Here is a 22,767-nt window from a genome sequence, read left to right as displayed (position 1 = left end):
ATCGCACCTCCTTGATTTATAAAGAATTCCTTAGATTCAGAACAAGCTGGTGTCTGCAGCATTATACATAGTATTCCATTGATATAAGTGAAACATTCCAATGCACACATTTCATGTTGACATGCTTAAAGAAAAAGTCACTGAATTACAATTATTAGTCAGATGTAAGATTTGCACAGGCATGTGTATTAGCCAGTTGCAGGATGACCCAGCCATGGACATTTTGCTCAAGACTCAGCTCAGGTGTTTCTTCTGTAAAAATGCTCTCAGCACCTTGTCCCCCTGGTCTGTGTTTCTTGCCCATAGAGCTTTCTGTATATCTGTTCCTTTCGTACCACATCATCTGTTCCTACCATACTATGTTATGATTGCTTTCTTAGTTATTCTTACCCCATTTATTTAGGCTGTCGTCGTGCCTTCATTTGTGGCCATGTCTCATTCATGTCGGTGTGTCTGCCACACAATACTGTGTCTGGTGCATGTCTCAGATACTGAGTAGGTGCTCGAGTGCATGCATAGTGAATGAATGGGAGGATGGAAGATCTAGGGGGAAAAAAAAATTCTGTGACAGCAGTATCACCTTAGATTCATGGAGCATTTTTCATTTATCTTCACCTCCATTTAGAAAACTGGGCATGGCACCATGCTATTTAATTTACAGATGAAGGAAAGGCAAATGATTTGACCAGACTCCACAGGTGGTGTCAGACCCAGTCCCCACCTGCCTGCTTTGGGTTGGTTTTTTCCTTCTGCATCACTGACTCTTTACCATAATAACACAGTTAATGTTACTAAGGCTGCTTGAGGCCAGGTTTAAAGCTGAGAAAGTTTGTCCCCAGCTCAAAAGATTATATTAGAGCCAAAGACAACTACCACCTTCCTCTTACTTGTTCCTTTTCCTCTAAGTGCTGTTACTGCCCCTGCTATTATTTTTTCTGTCATTTTCATGAATCTGTTACTGATGTGAGCACTTAGAAACCATGCCCAACACCAGACCCAGACTGGGATAAGGTAATTTTCAGAAATGTTTCCCAAGTGGAATTTCTGGGTGTGCAGTTGCTTTACTATGAAGCCAGATCATTGTGGTGCAACAGATCAGTCCTAGGCCAAAGGACAGAGGCTCTAGCAGAAACCTGGTGTCACTGCTTGAATTGAGACTACCATTTTGTGCAGTTTGGAGTGGAATGTTAATTGGACACAAAAGTTTGGCCCGTGAAGTTGTGGCTAAGAGAGCTGGTGAGAATTGTGGGCGTTCTGGCAAAGGCAGTCATTGGAGGAGAAGGAGGACACTGTTGTGCAACAGCACCGGCAAGTTGCAGCTGAGGATTGGCATGGGATGGTGGGCATCTGTGGGGCCATGGACATGCAGAGCTCAATGACACGGAGCACTGTCCATTGAGTCCAGTGTTTGGGGTGAAATGAGCACTGCCTTCGTTAGTCCAGTGTTGGTCCTTTTCCTGTCATACATAGTATTTCCTTTTTCACTGAGGTACAGTAAGGATGAAGGCCTTGTCAGAGAAGCAGGGAATCTAGGGCTAATGGAGAGTTCAGTTTGTATGGCAGATCTCTAATAAGAATGTCTAGCTACTAGTGTTAGATCTTTCCTTTCACAGGGATTACCTCTCTCCTGTTTTGGACTATACACTTAGTATTACAGAACTTTATAGCTGGTCTCTAGATAACTTCTTATATGTCTAATAGTATATTTACTTAAATAGGAAATTGCTTATTAAGGCAGAGATTTTTGGAAACTGTGCTTTCATGAGTCCCTTTTCATATTTCTTCTTACTCAGTAAAGAAGTAATATTCACACCTCACTCTTTTTTTTATTTATTTATTTGACAGACAGAGATCACAAGTAGGCAGAGAGAGAGGAAGAAGCAGGCTCCCCGCTGAGTGGAGAGCCCGATATGGGGCTCAATCCCAGGACCCTGGAATCCTGATCTGAGCCGAAGGCAGAGGCTCTAACCCACTGAGCCACCCAGGCGCCCCTCACACCTCACACTTTAATTTAAAAGTTTGTTTAGTGTATTAGATATCCCATCAGGGATATAGGGACATCTGGGAGAAATACATATAGATATGACATCTATATCTCTTATATTGTATATATGGTATAATCCTTGTTTTTGAGATTTTGGAAAGTGCTGCCGTTTTGTGATTTTTTTTTTCCTTGTGTGATGTCAGAGTACAGAGGTAGCACCTGAGTGTAGTTATAGAAAGACAAAGTTTTAGAGCAACAGTTCTAAGAATTTGAATAAAAAGACTGAGATTATCAGCTATCAGAGGTCATTATGGTTCAGCCTCTCGTTATAATGTGGTACAGAGTCACACAGCTGGAGTAAATAATAACCCAGTTGGTAAAGGAGACAGAACTTCTGTATATGTTCAAAATTCTGGGCTGCCTGCGAATCACTGGGATTGTGGCGGAGTAGTGTTGGAGGTTATGGGGGAGGTTATGGGGATATTGATGGAATTGCCAAATTTTAGAATGAAAGCAATTAAATGATCACACAGCGTGTAACCAGAGTAGATTGAGACCTCCTTGAGGACAGACTGGGAGTTTGCCTCTTTATGTCCCTTCTATTTAGGGTGCTGACTGGGAGGAATAGAGGCTTATAAGTATTTTTTAAATAATTGAATAAAAACCATTGATTCAGTCGCCTTATTGAAGTATTTCTAGGGAAGAAACTAGTAGAAAGTTCTCCCTGATTTTATGCCATCGAATGCTCATTCCTTTTTCTGTTTTAAGTTGGATATTTTTTTTATTTCTTGTGATGAGTTAAAACCTGGCCAGTTTTCTCTAGCTGTGCTCCACTGTGATCAATGTTTTTCTTCTTGAATTTAAAGAAAATAATGGAGATGTGGTTCGATTTGTGTGTGATAGAATGGGATCTTGTCTTATTCTACACTTTGCAGGTTTGTTTTACACTTTGAGCCATATGTTCTAAAATGTTTTAAATATGTAGCATCATAACATCTATTGTTTAGAGGAATATCTATTGAATATCTATTTCAAGTACCCAAACTAAATTCATGAACGAATATGTCACTGTTTTCCCTTCTGAGGGAAAAAGTTAGAAGTTTAATAGAAATTTCCTTTTGCCTGGTTAACTAAATTGCTATCACCTTGTAAGCCCCTAAATCCCAATGTGTTTTTCTAAGGAAACATATTTGCAGCTGTTTCAAATAACTTGTGGTTTGAAGATGATTGTTAGTGTGGTTTTCTATACACCCAGAACTTAGACCCAGCTCTGTTTCTTATCTTTGAAGCTAAGGAATTGGCTAAGAAGTTGAGTTAAATAATTTTAGAGTAGTTTTATTCATTAAATATTCTGGTTTTTAAAAAAACCTCTCAGTTAATATTTAATTCTGTAGTCATTTACAAGCTAATTTTTATTCAAATATGATTTTGCATAGACATTTGAAACATTTTGAGAAGTTAATTTTGTTTATTGATTTTTTTCTTCAATTCAGGGAACTGTGTCATAACAAATCACACATACGCGTGCGCACACACACACACACACGCACACGCACACATATAGTCTTTAAAGATAGGTAAGAAAATGAGATGAGTAGAAGTTTATAACTGCCTTAGTAGGAGTCTCCAAAGCAATAACTCTGTACAGTGATGGTGACTTAGGGAAGTCCTGAGTGGGGAGGAAATGCTCACACTGAACCTTTACTGGCTTCGAAATTAGAAGCCGAGAGCTCTGGAGTCTAATGTAATGTGGACTCACACATGATTTTCACCTCTGGGGAGCTAACATAGAGCAATATAGTTTATTCATCACTTCCCCATGTACTATTGAAGTCAGTCTCCCAGTACACTTGAGATGTAGGCAGAGCAAGTGGTACTCACTGTTTTATAAGTGAGGAAACTGACTTAGAGAGGTTATGTGGTTTACCCAAGTAAACACACAAAGCTAGCAAGGACTAACTTTAGTAGGACCTAAACCCACTTAACCTGGAGCATATTGTCTATGGTGTCATGCTCCTGTGACACAGGAAGGAAGCATGGACTTACCACCCCTTTCTGTCTCTCTGGGAATGGGAAAAGGAAGTCCTCGGTTGTAATTGCAGTTCTAGCATGTGACCCTGGGAAAGTTACTTGTCCTGATTGTCAGTTTCTTTCTCTTTAAAATGGGAACAGTGGTATATGCTTTTTACTGTATTTTGGATTAAATGAAATCATGCATCATTTTGGGTGGCACCTTCTGTGGACACTCAGTTTCGTTTTGTTTTGTTTTGTTTTTTGGTCCCAAGAAGATTGGCTTTATTTGTGCAGGCACATTACAGCCCCTGCTAATGGGTGTCTTAAGCAGCCCTTGTTCTGCTAAGTTGTGGGGAGTGTGCACATTAACAAGGAACTGATACAAACTGCTGTGTAGTACAGTTGCCCTATGTATTAAGAACCAGGAGGAGTATAGATTAAGAAGCAATAATGTATTCCTCTGGAGTCAGGTTAGAAAAGGAGGTGCTATTTTGAGCTGGTCCTTGATGGCTAAAAGATGTGGAGTTTTCAGAAGGTGCCAGGCATTGAAGGCATGCAAGCATCATGAGCAGAGTACATACTACATTTGGGGAACAGCTAATTAAAGGGTCCCAGGTATGGGTGAAAATTCTTGGAAGAAGAGATGATTTATAAATCTATTGATTTATAAAGTCATCTAGAGGGGATAATTTGGCTATATTCATGTAACTTATTAATTGAACTTATAATTCTGTTTCAGGCACTGATTTCATTGCTGATTGTCCAGTAGTAAATATGACAAAGTCCTTTTCTCCTGGAGATTATATTTCAGTGGTGAAGACAACTAAAAACAATAGACAAAATAGATACTGTGTACAATAAGAGCCATGAAAAAAAACAGAGCAAGGGGATGAGGAGTTTGGGTGGGGAGGGGCCTGCTATTACGGGGACCTTCTATGGAGTGATCAAAAAGGCAACTTGGAGATGATATCTGAGCAGAGGCCTGAGTGAAATCAGAGAGTGAGCCTCATGTAGGTCTAGAGAAAGAACATTTTAGCAGAGGGAGAGAAAGAATAAAGACCCTGATGTGAGAACAAATTTGGTGATCTTGAGAAGCAATATGGTTGTCAGTAAAATTCAACTGACAACCCTTTCATCAAGAAGGGCTTGATGAAAAGGATAGCCTTTCTACATGGAAGCACAGTGGCACCTGACTGTAACACTGTTCTTAGGGTCCTCTCTATTGAGTGAGTGCGCATGCACGTGCACACATATACGCGTGTCCTCTTCCATCTGTCTTCCTTTTACCCACCCAGCCATCCAGTTACCCATCCATATAGCCATTCGCTCAGTGTTTGTTGAGTACCTTTTATGATGTGGGGTCACCATTCTAGGCCCTAGTTCTCCGTTGAACTAATGATTAAGTATAATCCCAATTCCAAAAGCAGACCATTGTAGAATGACTTATGTGCTGGCCTCATCTATTTTTCTGAACCAAGTTGATAATTTTAAGATAATGTAAACTGTCATCTTATTACCTTCTGCCAGGTCAATGGGTCACATGTACTTGAGCTGTTGGTGACGTCTTACACAGTGTAAGAGTTGAAAAAAGGGGCAGAAAAAGAGTACCCACCACATCTGGGTGAAGAGAACACGGGTACTGGATATTTAATAGTTGGATTGTCTGTTCTGGGCTACTTAAATGAATCATCTGTGTGGCAAAATGCAGCCTTTCCCTGAGAGACAGACCAAGTTGTTTACTGATGCTGGGGAGGAAAAGGGTTGGGCACATACTTACAAGACCTGTGATCTTTCCCAGAATTTGGAAGGATAAGGGAATTGCTAAGAATTTGACATTGGAACTGTTCCCTCTAATTGTGGCTTTGGCCATCTGAAGGAAAAAAAAAAAAAAAAGTTAAGGAATCCAGAAGGTGATACTCAGAACAATATGAAAGCCATTCACGGTAAAAACAAGCATTTAGGCAAGCATTTGGCCAAGTTAATGTGTTTTAGTTTCAGGCAGTATGAACTCAGGTGGCCTTGTTTCACAGTGGCATTTAGAAAAATTAACTAAAATATATAAGCTGTTCAAAGTTTTGCATTCTTTCCTCTTTCTTATTCTTCCTATCACTCTCTTATACCAGTTTTTTTCCTCTTTCTATACTTTGAAACTATTGCAAAAACACTTAATGACACTTGTACTTAAAATTTTGTTAATTCTAGATTCTTTGTTAATTTAACAATGCACATTTCTGCTCATTCTTAGATACTACTGGTTTGGAGAATTTCTAATTTGCCAAACAGTTTGCACTGTAAGCTAGAGACACTGTCCTCTCAAATTAGTGCCTCCTAGGGGCACCTGGGCGGCTCAGTCAGTTAAACATCTGCCTTGGGCTCTGTCATGATCCCGGCATCCTGGGATTGAGCCCTGAGTGCCCCAGGTCAGTCTCCCTGCTCAGCAGGGAGCCTGCTTCTCCCTCTCCCTCTGCGGCTCCCCTCCTTGTTCTCTCTTTCTGTCTCTGCCAAATAAATAAATTTGAAAAAATTAAATATAGTTTTTCCCCCAGTTTTCTTCTATGCACTTTGGGCAGTGGCATTCTTTCCCATTTTAAATTTTTACTGACTTGTTGTTAACTACCCAATTCTCTCCATCCCAGACTTCTCTGTCAGGCTCCATGTTTGTAACTTCAACTCTCTTGAATGCTCCACTCAGCCAGTCAGAACCTCAATTTTTCAGTGTCTACCCTTGCCTTCCTCCAGTCAGCCTCTGCTAAAGGTTAAATGGTATCACTGCCTGTCTAAATCCTACCCAGGTAAGAAGTGGGCAAGTCATCCTAGATACTTCCCTCTCCCTATCTCCTTCCCCAAATCCTGAAGGCAACTAACTCTGTTGCTTCCTTTCTTGCTTCTCTCCAATCCCAGTGCTTCTGGTCTTGTAAAGACTCCCATTATTTCTTCACTGCTAACTCTCCCTTTTTAACTTTCTCTTGGTTGTCCCACCTGTTGCAACTAGAGCGTTCTAATGTGCAGATCTGACCCTTGTCAATTCCACACTTACCCACTCTCAAATTCTGTTCTTTCCTGTATTCACTTATCTGCTACTATGAGGAAGGAGTGGAGTTCTCTCATTCCTCCGCTCCCTCTTTCTCCAGGCACTTAGCACTCTCTTCCTTTGTGCTCCCGGAACACCGGACACCAGGATTGCTCAGCCTTGGATCTATTGACAGTTCATGTTGACTGATTATATCTAGATCTACATCTAGATCTAGATGTTGTGGTGCCATGTTGTGCTTTGTAGGGTATTTAGCAGCATCTTTGACCCCGACCCTTTACATAAGGGTAACACCTTCTCCCCTGTCCCCACCCCAGTGTTACAACCAGAAATGTCTCCAGATGTTGCCAAGTGTTTCCTGAGCAGCAAAACCTCCCCTAGTTAAGAACACTGCCCTTTTATGTGCCTTTTCTGAGGCACTTACAAGAATGTCTTGTGTTTATGTCCTTACTTGTTTATCTTTTGTGCTGTCAGAGGTTAGAGCCAGTGCTCCTCTGCATCTTGAACAGTGTTGAGACCGAGTGGCCCCTACTCGGCAGTTGCTGAGTATCTGCCAGGAAGGTCCCCTCGTTATTGTTCCCAGACAAATGAGAGAGGCCAGTCAGCAATACACAGAATTGTACCGTTCTACAAGAGATCTATTTTGATAGTTTAATTTGATAACTTATGGTGTTTTGTTTTATAATAAGTGGATCCAAGGCAATAGTTTGTAGGTACAAAAGGAGGTTGTACAATATCTTTTGCCAGAGTTTTTTTTTTTTTTTAAATTTATAAGGTTTTATTTATTAGAGAGAGTGAGCGAAAGAGGGAACACAAGCAGGGAGAGTAGGAGAGGGAGAAGCAGGCTTCCCGCTGAGCAGGGAACCTAATTTGGGACTCGATCCCAGGACCCTGGGATCATGATGTGAGCCGAATGGCAGACACATTAATGATTGAACCACCCAGGTGCCCCTTGCCAGAGTTCTTTTAAAAACAGACTGGATTTTTTTTTTTAAAGGCTGATCCATTCATTTCATTAATTTATCAATCATGTCAATCATCTGCTTCAGGCCAGAAAAATTGTTTATTCCTGGATGGAACAGTCTTACCCTTTCAGGGTCTTTTAGGCTTTCCAGATAGATAATCAAGGAATAATTTTAATGTAGTGAGATAAAAGCAAATCACGACAGCAAGGATTTCCAAGATAGTGAGTTCCAGGCAGAGGGGCCTTGTGGGTGTGTGGAGGGTTAAAGGGATGTTTATGTGACATTCCAAGTAATCTTAATAAGTCGATGCTTTGTAGAATTTAGCAATAAGCAATCGTTCCTCTCTCTCCCTCTCTCTCTCGGGCTCTTATTGGCTCAGTGATAAGCATTTTTGTATTTCCTTTATGCTGTGTTCTAATGATTTTCCCTCCCCCATTTTCCCTCCCCCATTTCCCCCTTCTTTACTTGAATTTTTGTAGTATGAAGCATAATGTGGCAAGTATTCTGATCTCCTGGCCTCCTCTGTCTGCAGAGGTGTATGTGAGTGAGACCCCTTTTAATCATTCGTATAATGATTGGTGGCTCCCTGTTGTTAAACCACAGTTATTGATCCATCATCGCTGAAGTACATGGCTGAAGGAACTGGTGCTGTCAGGCATTGATTGACTAGGAAGGAAGTGTAGAGCTATTCTAACTCACTTTTATTTTCATCAGCAACAGTTACAGTAGAGACTTGTGCAAGACCTCCATGATGGAACATCACTTTTCCTGCATTAAGAGGTGTCTGATGTGACTGAAATTGCCAGGATAACTCAAACTGCTGCATTTAAAATACTTAGAACAGAAGAAACTGTCCAAAACCTTCTTATATGACTTGGCTAATGGTTCAGACTCTGGAAAATAAATTTGGGAGGTGGGGGATGCATGAGAAAGATCAGATCTAGGATAAAATTGTTCTTAAGCAAATTGAAGCATATATAATACATGTTAATGTTTTATTGAAGAGATATTTCTACACAAACTGTGCAGTCAGACAAAACAAGCAGGTTTTTGTATACGTAAAATCGTTTAATGGCTGTTCAAATCATTAACTTCAGGCCATAATTAATAGCTGTCTCTTGGTAAGTTTCTACATTTTGGGCAGTTTCAGGAGGATTTGGGGCCCCTGTGTGCAAATACATTAGACAAGGACGCAAACTGAAGATACTGTACTTCTTGAAGACACCTCTCTTGCATGTAGTACACCTTACATATATTTTAAAATTCAAGATGTGCATTATTTTAATGAATGCTTTAATAGTGTCCCCGTCAGGGCTTTAATTCTAATTAGAACAAAGAAGGTCAAGAACACAAAAAACCTTTGCAATGTGAGGGGGTGGTAGGGGTGGCAGAGAAAGGGCTAGAGGTATGCCTTACAAGAGTGAAACCAAAAAAGGACAAAAGCTGCCACTTCTAGTGACATTTTATCCATGCCCCAGAGCCTGTGCGTTTGTCCCTGTCTCTGAATATTTTAGTTTTGTTATAATTACAGTATCCTGCCTGCACTTTGTCCCTCTGATCCTTTGTTAAAGCCCAGATCACTCTGTGCAGACTGTGCTCGTAGGTGTGATTTATTGAGTGACAAGTAGCTGTAGGGTAGAACACCCGCCTCTGTACCTGACTAAAGTACTAGACATCACAGAGCTGGGGCAGGCAGGAGGGGGCCGGGACCCGGGGTGGGGGAGGCGAAAAGCAAAGAGCAGTAACACAGCAGCTCCTGGATACAGATCAGACAAGAGGTTCTGCCACAAATCACCTAGAAACATGTCAGACGCTGCATGTTTGTTGTTTTACACTGAGGGCACAGCCGTAGTCCAAAAGTATTGATTCTTTTCTTTGTACAGAGACAGAGACTGTCAGCCCTAGCCGGCTGACCTTGGTATGGCGCAGACAACTATTCCCCACCCTGCCGACCAGATGAACCCCACAGGAAAAGCCTAGGCAAGATATGCCAATGTCCACTTCACAGGCACAGAGAGAAACCCATGCCTGCTGAAACTGCTCCTTCTGTTTCCCAAACAGCTCTCTCCTTGCTGCGCTCCTCGGCCCCCCAGAGTGCTCCTTGTGACAGAGCATTGGAGGCTGGGTTCCTGGAGTGGGAAAGTGTGTGTGTGCACACGTGTATGTGTGCCTTTGTCAAATTGCACAGAAAGAGCCCCATTTTATTTTGTTTAACTGTGAGATAACCTGGAGGATGTCTGTCTGGTGGTATGATTGTGTATGCATTTTGTGTTTTGAGGACGCAAGAGGAAATAGTTTATTTTCTGTTTGTACATATCAAAAGAGAAATCTCTGTGTGTGGGCACTTAAATGCGTTCTGATTTTGTGGGGGTTGAGTCTGAGCTTCCTCCTCTTTCTCTGTTCTAAAAGCTTTGGACACTGGTAAGATTTAGGGAGAAGAAATCACCTCTCTTAATTCACACGTGATGATTTTCAAAGTTGTTTAATAGTAAAAAGTGCCTAGATACAATTACAATACCAACCCACAATTCTCCTTCTCATCTTAAACCCTGTAGTAATTTTTAATCACTTTGCAGCATTTAAAACATTTGGTTTATTTTGAAAACCAAGTAATTTTAGCTGTTAAAAACTTGTTTATAATTTAGAATTCTTATTTGTTTGGGCTGAAAACACAAATATAAACACAATATATAGAGCCATCAACGTTTGAAATAAAGAGTTTAAAACTGGAGCCTGGGAACCCTTAGGAAGCAGGGACCACAGAGGACTTTAAAGCAGCCATGGCCGATCCCCTGCCAGGCTGCTGGGGAACTCAGTCCAGGGGGCCAGGCAGGCTTGCCTCCAGTGACATGGAAGGTGTTTGCAGTGACTCCTTCACAAAGCTGAGAGTTTTATTTTGACTAACAATAATAGGGAGGATGCCTTTCTGGCTTTCACTTCTAGGAATGTTGTCACATGCACGATCCCTGTCCGTAAGATTGAGCAGTCCGTGAGGAAAATTCAAGTAGCTTTCCAGTTTTGCCTGAACAAGAATATGAGACACACTGATGGAAAAGTGGTGATGTCATGTGCACTTAGGGATTTTAAAAAAAACAAAAAACCCCAAAAACCCTCTTTTTTAAAAATATAAGGTTTCTCTTTTCCAGATAGAGTAATGCAAACAGATTCCGTGTATATGATAAGATAGGGAATTGTATAACTCACCTTAATCTTTTATTAAAATGAGTTTGTATAAAGTGGACTGTTGAAGATAAAAACAGCAAGTACATGACAGGCATCTTAAACTCATTACTCACTTATATGAGAAACACTTTTGTTTTCTACATCTATACTTTCACGTTCATAACTATTTGTTTAAGTGACTGTTTGGCAATCCTAAAAGAAAACTCAGTGGTTAAAAAAAATAATTTGTTTTATGGCCAGTTTCTTACTTGATTTTAAAGTGAGAGCTCTTTTTTGAGGTACTGGGATCTGTAGACTTCTAACAGGGAAACAGTTTCTAGCAAATTTGCTATTCTCTGAAAACAGTGTAAGAGCTAACTGATTATTTTGGTTTCTCAGGTCGATTCTAAATATTTCTCATTCTTTTCGTTGTGTCTTTTTCATCCAAAACAACCTTACATTTTAAGGGTAAGAGCTGAGCTACTCTGCTTTTGGGATATTGAAAAAAAAAAAAACCTATAAATTATTTAGGATATATCAGTGTCTTCACAAAAGAATATTCTAGTTATAAAATGGGAGATGAGGAGTGACAAAGCTATCGAGGAAACACCATGTGAGAAAAATAATGAAGAGAACAGATGAATTGTTTAAGATCCAAATACTTCATTTTTTTAACGTTCTACTTTTCTTTTAATATATACATGCTAATCATCTGTCTTTCTCTTTTCTCCGTGTATGTTATACCCACTTGATTTACTACTGAAATTATATTGCTTTTGAAAGTGTCAGTTGAGCTATCCCTTGCCTTGTTAGTATCATGTTTGATTTCTTGGACAGAGACATAAATCACTATCTAATATGCAGGTCTTTTGAAGACGCACCCAAGGTTTATTGCCAGTAACAGACTAGTGGCCTTATGTGGACTTTCCATGAATAAAACAGATTGATGAGCCATTTTATAGCATCGCAAGCTGTATTATAAATACATCACCCTTTTCAGTAATTTAACGTGAGGAACAGCCTAATGAGCTCCCAGCCCTGATCAGCCAGAGAGCTGGGAGTTCTGTTTAGCTTCCAGGACAAGTGACTGGTGGAGGGTAAGAAACCCAAACCCTATAATGTTTTCCTCAGTTCAGTGAGAAAACCTTTGCAATGTGAATCATTTGAAACAACAGTAAAGTCAAGTGGCATTTAGAATTGGCAAGAGTAATAAAGTGAAATATACAGGGGTCTGATTTTGCTTGTAACTGGAAATGTAAGGCAGTTGGCTTTTTAGGTTGCTTGTTTTTCTTCTCTTACTGATTGAAGTCCTAAGCCAAATTGGATCAACACATTATCATTTTGAGATATACATGATCTAGTATCTACCAGACAACTTGGAAGAGAAACAGGTAGATGAGGGGTTACAACATCATGAGGGTCTCTATTGGAAGTATAGCCCAAGATATCATTGATTCTATGTTCCAGCTTTGTTTTTTGCACAGCTTACAACACTTTGCCTTTACTATCTAAATAACCCTTATGATACCTGTGGAGTAGGATGAATGGGGAAAATTATTTTCCTTTTTCTAGTGAGGAAACAGAGGCATATAGACATGATTGTTTTCAAAGAGCTATCTGAATAGAAGAAAAAAATAGAATAAATGAATCATTAAAAGTAAAGATTACCATTTATTTGATATAACGGATGTCATCATTTATTTATTTATTTTTAAAGATTTTATTTATTATTTATTTGACAGACAGAGATCACAAGTAGGCAGAGAGGCAGGCAGAGAGAGAGGAAAGGAAGCGGGCTCCCAGAGCGCCCTATGTGGGGCTGGATCCCCGGACCCTGGAATTATGACCTGAGCCAAGGCAGAGGCTTTAACCCACTGAGCCACCCAGGTGCCCCAATGGATGTCATCATTTAGAGGACTTTCACAAATATCCCTTTGTGAACCGCAAATTTCATAACCACTTTGAAGAGAGAATACAGTCAGTACTGCTAAAGGTACAGTTTTGTGAATGGGTTTTTTCTACCTAGAGCTGCAATATATTTTGAACTGGAAGGTTCTGGAGGATATTTCTCTTTTCTGAATGTAGTTGATTACATCATGCTATATAATACTTCCCTTACCAAATACCCAGTTGAAACTGTATTTTACATTTTTAGAAGTCAGGCTTTGGCTTGTAGTGGCATTACTTGCAAATATAAATAGGTGAGTAATTAGCCTATTGTAAAAATTAAAAAAAATTTTTTTTCCAAATATAATTTTCCCTTTGAAACCAGCTAGGCAGTTTGGCAGACTCTGTTATTTATACTGCAGATATAAAATATCTTGAGTGTACAAGGTATGAATGAAGAACTGAAAAGACTTAGTTTTTACAGAATAGGCAAAACCAGAATATTTCACCACTGAGACACAAACACATCAGCGATGGCCTAACTCATCAGGCTCTATCCTGCCAACACTCAGACACCATGCATCTCCAATTTTAAAAAATAATAATAATTTAAACGGAATGGGCCCATTTATACCCTCTGTTCCTTATTAAAAATGGTTGACAAGTGAAATTTCATTTTAAAGTATATCTGTGGACAGTCAATATTGTTTAGAATTTTAAAGGGTTCTTGTGTCTTGTGAATGGCAATGTGCATTTAATATTCTGGGTTCAGCACAAGGTGCTTTTGAAACCAGCTGTGCATTCATCTCCATTTTTGCTTTCACCTCTGCTCTTTACCTTCCTCCCCTAAACATCTGCAGTTGTGTGTGGACTACAGGTCTAAACTAATCAGATTTAAATGAACTACTGTGGTCCTCAGTTTATCCATTTCTAAAACTGTGGTCTAGAATTTAATGTTCCTTAAGGGAGTATTTGGAGGAATATTGCAGAATAAATTTATAAGGTAGCTCTGTGTTGCTATAGAAGTCAATATTGACATTTAGTTCTGTTCTTTGGGGAATCCTAGAAGTATACAGCTGGGTGAATGATCTTGGCATTTTAGGGTAGTCTAAACCAAGGCTTATGGCCGTATCAGTTAGGATTCAATAGCATTGGCCTCCCAAATAAATGACGTTTATGACAGTGCCTTACCTGAAAGGAAAATTTTGGCTGATTTGTCATTTAAACATCGGAAATATATCCGATATTTTTCTCTTACAGATTTTGCCAGCTGAACATAAAATCATAGATTTTAAGCTGAAAGGTAAGAAATTAGCTTTTCAAACATGAAGTTATTGATTTCTTACTGAAAATCCCTAAAAGGAAAAACTGAACGAAACAAAACCAGGGGTGGGCAGAATGTGTTCCTTCTTTCTCTATCTGTCCATCTTTCTCTAATTTGTGCTAGGGCTCTAGTTTTCCTCTTGAGTCGGTGATACTCTTCCTAGAAAAATCATTAGCATTATCAAAAGAAAAAAAAAAAAGATGCGTCACCAGTGGACTCACTTCTCTCATTTGATTGATGAGAGTTTGAGAAAGCACTCTTTCAGGTCTTCTCTTCTTCCCAGGGACTCTGGGAAAGTCTTGTTCAAAACTACTGGTTCCTCAATAATTCCTCAGCTGCAGACCACCAGTCTCTCAAAACATTGCTGGTTCAGGGGCATAGCACAGGCTGCTTTTCAGCTCTCAGACTTGATGGCTGTGTGCAGAAGACCGTGAGTTTATGTGAGGCTGTCAGTCCTGAAACACCTTTGGAAGTTGCTGGTAGGCTCATTCTGTCTTTCAAAGGAAGTGCAAGCAGATTGTTATTTGTGGAGCTCATCATTTAAATGCCAGGCGTGTGCAAAGCATGGGATGAATTTATATTTATATACATGTGCTTTTATGAAAGGTATGCCTCTGTGTTTGCATCTTTTGTTACAGAGTGAAAGGGAACTAAGTAGTTATATATTTTTTGGTGTAAAAACTTCAATGGTTTTAACCCAAAGTGATCCACTGAAACTACGCTTTAATCTAGATAGAGTACCTCATAGGCACTAACTGCCCTTATGTGCCTGGTCACCTTTAGAGGGCATAATTCTGTTGGAATACTATTCCTAATGAATTGCAAATGGAAATCAGTTAAGTAAGTTGTGTTAATTATGTCATTTGTGAGATTGCCTAATGTGGAATTGGTTAAGAGACTAGAAACTGCTTGTCAAATGTTTCCTTTAACTAATGTGATATTTTGTGGTTTGCAAATGACACAATTCACATAACTGATTTGATGGAACCTCATTAACTACCCCTTAGTTTGCCTTAGCAAAATTACATTATTAAACACGCTGTGATAGGTTCTGTTCTCATTACTTCGCATTCAGCCCGGGGAATACTGTTCGTTTTGTGACACTTATCCAGTCTTCGAGGAAGCCAGGGAAGTTCCATGTAAAGAGTTATGTTTTTAATGTGTTTTTTCAGCATTACACACATCTAATCTGGTCCTGGCTAATTGAACCTGGACGGATATGTACTCGTCACTGCTGATCATGTGTAGCACCTTTCACCGTGCAGTCCTTATTTAGCCCTCTTTTGGTTGTCTCTCTTATCTCCTTCTTCATTTTGAGGTCCCGGCATCTACTACTATGTTTTGTTTTTTAAATTTGAGAGAGAGAATAGTGGGGGTTAGGGACAGGGACAAAGGGTGAGAGAGAATCTTAAGCAGACTCCATGCTGAGTGTGGAGCCAGATATGGGGCTTGATGTCATGATCCTGAGATCGTCACCTGAGCCGAAATCAAGAGTCAGAGGCTTAACCAGCTGAGCCAACTAGGTGCCCCCTACTAATGTCTTAAGTAGAAAACCCAGAAAAATCTTTGAATCATACTTTCAGCTAAAAAAAGCCAAGTGCATGGCAGTCTTTGTAATTGTGGAGGGACTGTTGACTCCCTTGACTCACTAAAATGATAGGAATGCACATATTGTTGGATCTCTCCTATTTTAATTAAAGATTCTATTTAGTTATATTTATGTTTATTTATTATATACTTATTAAGTTATTAATAAGTTATTTATATTTATATTTAAATAATCTTCTATTTTAACTAAAAATCAACTTTGTTCAAGTTGATTTTGCACTGTTGTCATATCTGCCCTATCTAGGAAGTCTTTGCATTAGAAGCATAATGTTTATCTCTTCAGTAAATAACTTTTGTCCCATATTGTCTGTTAGCAATTGCTGGGACATTTTAAAGACTGTGTCTTCTTTAAAAAATATTTTTGAGTGTATTGGTGACTTTCTAGAATCCTGTCTTTCAAAGGGACCAGTCCCAAGGATACTTTATAGTGACTTCCTTTTAGTATTTAATTTCTGTCATTTAATTTTGTCATTGGTGGGAATGAATTCACTAATAGTACACAGACTCTGACAGACTGGGAGATGGTTGAATAGGTAGGAAATATAATCCAAAGCTGTGGAGTAGAATCAAGGGACTCACGAGTAAATCAGAGTAAAATATTGGTCTAACTGTCTAAGATACCTTTAAGCCTTCCTGAGAAGATCAGATTTAAAGTTTGCTTTCCTAATCAGCTGTACTTGACTCATTAAATGATAGGAATTCTCATATTGTTGAATCTCTTCTATTTTAACTGAAAATCAGCTTTGTTAAAGCCCTCTTTATCCTTTAACCTTCTGATTTCCCTTTCTCTCTCTCATTACCAAATTTCATCGTGGTTACACTTGGATCAAGCTTCTTCCTAAAGTTATTGTCATCTTCGATTGTTCCCAGAAGCTTCACCCCAAGGGAAAAAGTCTTGTGTAACAGAACAACCTAATCTACATCCTATACATTGACTCCTCATAATCTTCACTTTGGCTCTCCTTTGACCTTCCTTCCCTTAGCAACACAGCAGATAAGGCCTGCATCTGTCAAAGTCTGTCTCTAAGGACTTTATTCTTCCTGTGGTCTCTCCTTTTCTTCCCACCTCTACCCGCCCCCACCCATACCACACACAGTCCACTAACTCTCTGTGTAGACTTGGCAGCAGATTCCACCCCAATCCTTGTTATGTAACCTACCACCTACCCCTTTTTGGCAAGGGACACAAGGCTCAGCAAGTTGTAACAAAGAGTGGAGTTAATTGGAACATGTGCTGTGCTCAAGTCTGCAACAAAAAAGGGCTGATAGACATCAGGAAAATACAACCATATGTAGGTGTTTGCTTGAGAATATATGTATACATGGGAAATGTCATCTACAACCAGGTTGCATTTAAATAAAATCAACTACCATTCTCCTCCTCTTCTTCCGGCTCATCCCCCCTTCACCTCCCCACATGTAATACTTGTAACTTGCTCTCTCATGCCTGCTCATGGGTGGGCATGGCCTTTTGAAACTGACAAATGGAACAGAACTGTCTGAGACTTCACGGAAGATCCTTATGTTGCTTATACCTGGGACTCTGCTATGGTAACAGCCCATGGACCTCCTATCTGTTCCCACTTGTTGCAAAATGGCCCCTACTTTTTGTTGATCTCTACCCCTATTTTTTTAAATCTACTCTAGACCTGTAGTTATCTTTTGCATAACCCTTAACTTTTAAATTTAGGTACAGTTTATATAAAATAAGTGTAGTATAATGCATTGTGACACATATGTATACCCATGTTAAACTGTCACCCCAGTCAAAATCCGTATCATTTTCTTCACCCCATGATGCTCCTTTGTGTTCCTTTCTAGGTAGTCCTTCCCCTAGAGTCAGTCATTATTTTGATTTCCGTCATAATAGATTAATTTTGCCTGTTCCAGAACTTCGTATACATATGTGGCTTTTTGTTGTTGTTATTGTTCAATGTATAGTTTTGGGAGTTTATCCATAGTAATGTGTGTATCAGTAGTTTATTTCTTATTACTGAGTAGTATTCCATTGTAACAATATCTATTACCAAAGAATATTTGGACATCTTGTATGAGTTGTTTCTATATAATTGGCATGTACTAGCATCACAGTCACTCTTGAGTCTGGCAGATGGTCTGCCGTTATTATATGACTGATATCATTGGAAGGACTTTCCATTGCTGTTACCTGTACATCCAAGGCTGCTGAATTCCCCAATAGTGGGCTGACTGTTCATCTCAGAGTCTCAGGCTTCTCGGTATTCTTGGTCCACATCTCTGCTTTTCAGAGGAAATAGCAACCTCCATGCACCGAGGGGGTTCAGAGACAACAGAGGGAGGACTTGGGTGCTTCCATTGTTCTCAGGTGTCTTAAAACTCTTGGCATCCTCACTTATCTCGTAAAAAAAAAAAAACCTTCATGCTCTTAGAAGGCAGAGGTATTCTTTGTATACGTGGAAGTTCTGAAATATTCTGAGAGCAGTTCCAGAGCCCTTGGAAATGGCCTGAAAGGGGAGCTTTGTGCTCTGAAGATATATTTTAGATTGGCTGTCCGTCCTCACTTTCCCTGTTTAAGTTTTGAGGGACCGAGAAGCCCGAGAGTCATTCTGGACTTGAGTTACCATCTGAGAGATTCATTTAGGCCTACTGGCCTGAATACTTTCAGAATAAAAAATGCTGGTTGATTAAGTTAATAGTAGCTCCTCTTCATTAAGCTACTTAATCATTACAGGCAATGGGCTAACACTTTACGTACATTATCTCAGATATAGTCTTTCTAACACCCTATTCAGGTAAGTACTGCTATTATTCCTACTTGATGTCTGCAGAAACTAACCCTTGAACAACTTACCCATGGTTACACAGCTAATAAATAATGGGAATGGGACAAGGATCTGATTCCAGATATGATGTCCAGTTTCTCCAACACTCTACCCTAGTGTCTCCCAGAGCCTTTTTGGGCGTTTTCCTCTAAGTATTATATAGGTAATGTAATATAAATGTATTTAGTAATGGACATTTTAATATAATTGTTAAACTATTCAGTATAATGGAAAGTATAAAAATGTGAGCCAAACTAGAGCCTCTAATCACATTGGATTCCTTTTATTAGGGCCTCAGAACATGTGAAAAATAACAAAATAGTAACATTTTGTGAATGGTAGAAGTAGTAAGGACTGTCAGACAGATTTTTAAGATGAATATTTGGGACAGGATTTCTTCTGTTTCCACAGCAGTACAGTGTCAGAAGAAACCTATATTGTTCCCTCATGCCTCTTACCCTACTCTTTCAAATAATATTTTCTCTTACCCAAACCAAGATTTAAAGAACCAAGATTTAAAGATTTAATTATTATCTTTTTAATTTAAATGTGATTCATAGACAGGGACTAGAGACATCTTTGTATCTGTTTAAGAGTTTACCTAAGAGAATGTTTTGACAGCAGTCAGTAGCAAATTCTTTTACGTTGATGAATTCAGCATCCTTGTTATGGCTTCGATTGGCAGAGTTTAAGTCTTTTTTTTTTTTTTTTAAATGCGCAGAATGTTGAGGAGTTAGGTGCTAGTTTATAAATTCTGTTTTTAGAACAGGTCCTACTTTCCTTCAAACTTTTAAGAGGAGGAGAGAAAGCAAGGTCAACTTACCAAATCAACACTAGCCAAAGGAAAAGAAAGAGGAAAGAGGAAAGAAAAAAAAAACTGCTAGAAGCGGCAGTCACCTTCCGTTTGGGAACTTTATTCCATCCTTGACACGATGGAATCATCCAGTCACTGATTTTGCTCTATGACATTTGATATGTAGCATTTATTTACTGTCTCTTTTTCTGTTTTTCCCTCAGTACTCTTAGCCTGAAACTTGATGTCTTATGCCACTAATTATACATTTCCTTTCATGTTTGTTATTATTATTTTAAAGGATAAGTTGTGATTTTTCTATTTTGTGATTTCTGTAAACACAAGACACTGGCTTAAAATAAAGAAGAATGCTTTAGAAAATTTGGGATTATTCAGAATCCCAGTGACTATAAATGACTTAGTATATCTAGACTGCATTTTGAGTCTATTCCTTTTTTTCTATTAATAGCTATAATGGTTACATAGTGAAAGGAACTTTCAGCTCTAAATTTTGTTGCCTGTGAAAGTTTATATTCAACTCTTGATGCCATCAGAAAGAGAATCTTTGTTAAATATAATCTTACAAACAAAATATATTGAAGGCATATGGAACCTTAACCTTGAATAATTTAGTTTAGTTACCTCATTTCTTTGTTCATGTTGTGATGACTTGAGGAGCCACTTAAGTTTATTTAAGAAGTCTAGATTCTCTTCTCATTTCTGCCATGACTCCATTGGTAACTTGGGAATGAAATATCTCCCTGGAAGATCTTTTGATTTTATATGTGTAGGAAACTTTGATGTCATTGTGGAAAGGCAGAATAGAAATAAAAGGTTATTTCAAAGACTTTTGTTATAGGTTACCATTTGTTAACTATGAGTCTTTGCTTTGACACCTCTGTAGATTATCAGAAAGTTCTTCTAAGGTTCTCTTGGCGCATTTTTCTCAGGCTTTTGGGGTACCCCACCCATGGATATTTCTGGAAGTTTATAGTGTCAGGAGAACTCAAGTTTTTAAAAACTGGCTACTTGTTGTTATTATGGAGGAAAATGTGCTAAAGAAATCTGATGATTTCTTAGACATAAAATATTTAACCTTAAACCATTCTGGGGGAGTTGAATTTGGGGGCAGAAAAAGAGCCATGTGCTTGTCCCATTTACCCCAGAAAAGGCCAAAAATGGGACTGAATACCTGCTACCCCCATAAATCCCATAAGTAGTGATTGCTGCTCTTAACATGTTTAGAATATTAGATTTCTATATTGTTTTATACACAAAAAGATAAAGCTAAGAGTTTTAGAATGAAAAGATAGGGATTTAAGATGATGCTATCAAACACTATATTTAGTCTAATTAGAGTTGGATCTTTGGTGGAGACAGATATATATGTCTATTTCTTTGAGTTTCTGGAGATGATAAAAATATGTAGGCGGGGTTGGAAACCACTAATGTAGATTCTAGACCAACCTTTCTTATTTGCATAAGAAAGGTAAATTGAAGGTAAATTGAGGTCATTGAAGGTAAAATTATTCTATGAGATTAAGTAACTAATTATTTGAGACCTGGTGTTGGAATTCAGGTGTCCCAGGTTTGGATAGACCTGAATTTTTCTCACCACCTCATATGTGTTAATCACATATTTATCCTAGCTCCCTGTCTTCATCTGTGTAGTCCTTTTTCTACTGTGGTAATAATGGCTCAATTTAGTGAGCACTTTCTGCAATTCAGTTGCTGTGCCAAGAGTTTTATAGGGATTGCTTCCTTAATTGGGAAATATTAATATTCTTATTTCACAGATAATGAAACTGGCCAGAGAGATTAAGTAACTTGCCTACACTTTCAGAGCAAGAGTAAGTGGGAGCACTGGGATTGGAGCCTAGCAGTTTGATTCCCAGATTCATGGTTCCTCAACTACTTAGCCGTACTTTTCCCTAGAAGGGTTTGATATTACTTTTCATCCCAAAGCAAGAGTTTTTTGTAGACAGTTTAAGCCATGGGAACTCTAAACCACATTGTGAAAGCCAGATTTAAGAAAACAAAACAAAACAAAAAAATGGCCCTAGTCACTCATTATTTTCCTTCCCTGTTTCTTGAATCCCAGGAGAGCACGGGATATTAGTGATGACAGTCTCTCTGTTGCCAAACAGACACTTGGCAACTGGCTGTATATTTGCCTCAAAGATTTTTGTGTCTACTGAAGTAAAAGAAAAAAATAAAATAAAATGGGTGGTTGCTGTGGGAGGAGTGGTTTGGTCATTGGTCTTATAGAATGGTTTGTATTATCACTGAGGGAAAAATAAGGAAAGCTATACAGTAAAGAGGAATATGTTAAAATATGCACTCTTCCAAAGGAGAGTTCAGGTGTGGGTGGCGATACTTAATCGTGTCACATGAAAGAACCTCAGATGTTTCTTAGGTTAGAATCAGAAGCCATTAGGGCATTGCCTGAAATAGCACTTCTAAAGCAGCACGCTGTTCAGACTTGTTGAATGTTATAGGTATTCTGTTCTTTCTTCTGTTCATTTAAAAAAAAATCCTTATGCACTCATTTTAAAGTTTCAAAGTAAGAAACTAAAACTTGTATTAAATATAATTTCAAGTTGAGGATAGGGAAGTGCAAAGAGCATGTTGGCGAGGTAATATTTTAGTAACATGTAAGATGAGTGTTTTAGAAGCAGTGTCACTGTTTATTTTGGTTTATGAACATGACAGTAAGTCTTAACTATGATGAGGAGGTAGAAATCAGATGATAAATGTTGCTTAGTAACTTGCTGCATTGGGTGTTTACTTATTGTGGAGAACAAATCTTTAACCATTAAGTTGGTAGACATTAGTTGGTGACTTAAATTTTAACAGCGAACAGGAAAATGGCCCTTCTTAAATAACACCGCCTTAAGTAGTATTCTTACTATTTCTTGGCTTGCTCCAGAGAAGAATTTAAGATGGTTATATGTTTATATACACATTACTTCATTTAATCTTTATACCTCCATTGAAGTGTAGCATTTATGTGGACTACAATTACTGTATAATAGAAGTTTCAGAAATATCAGCTAGAGACTCGTTGATTTTAGGCACTAACATGATAATAGGCATCTTTAGTCCAATAAATTATTTAACTTGTATCTTAATACTTTAAAAAAAAAGATTTTATTTTTTTTATTTGACAGAGAGAGACACAGTGAGAGAGGGAACACAA

General features: G+C 38.7%; 1 protein-coding gene across 8 annotated transcripts in view; it reads left to right on the top strand.

Moving 5' to 3' along the window:
* Positions 1-22,767, top strand: part of BNC2 (basonuclin 2) — a 435,894-nt gene that overhangs the window by 191,389 nt on the left and 221,738 nt on the right. The window lies entirely within an intron of this gene.

Source organism: Mustela putorius, unplaced genomic scaffold (assembly GCF_011764305.1).
Source record: "Mustela putorius furo isolate JIRA1106 unplaced genomic scaffold, ASM1176430v1.1 tig00000421_pilon_pilon_pilon, whole genome shotgun sequence".
Taxonomy (NCBI): Eukaryota; Metazoa; Chordata; class Mammalia; order Carnivora; family Mustelidae; genus Mustela; species Mustela putorius.
Note: the sequence above shows the minus strand (reverse complement) of the source record. Positions and strands in the feature narration are given on the sequence as shown.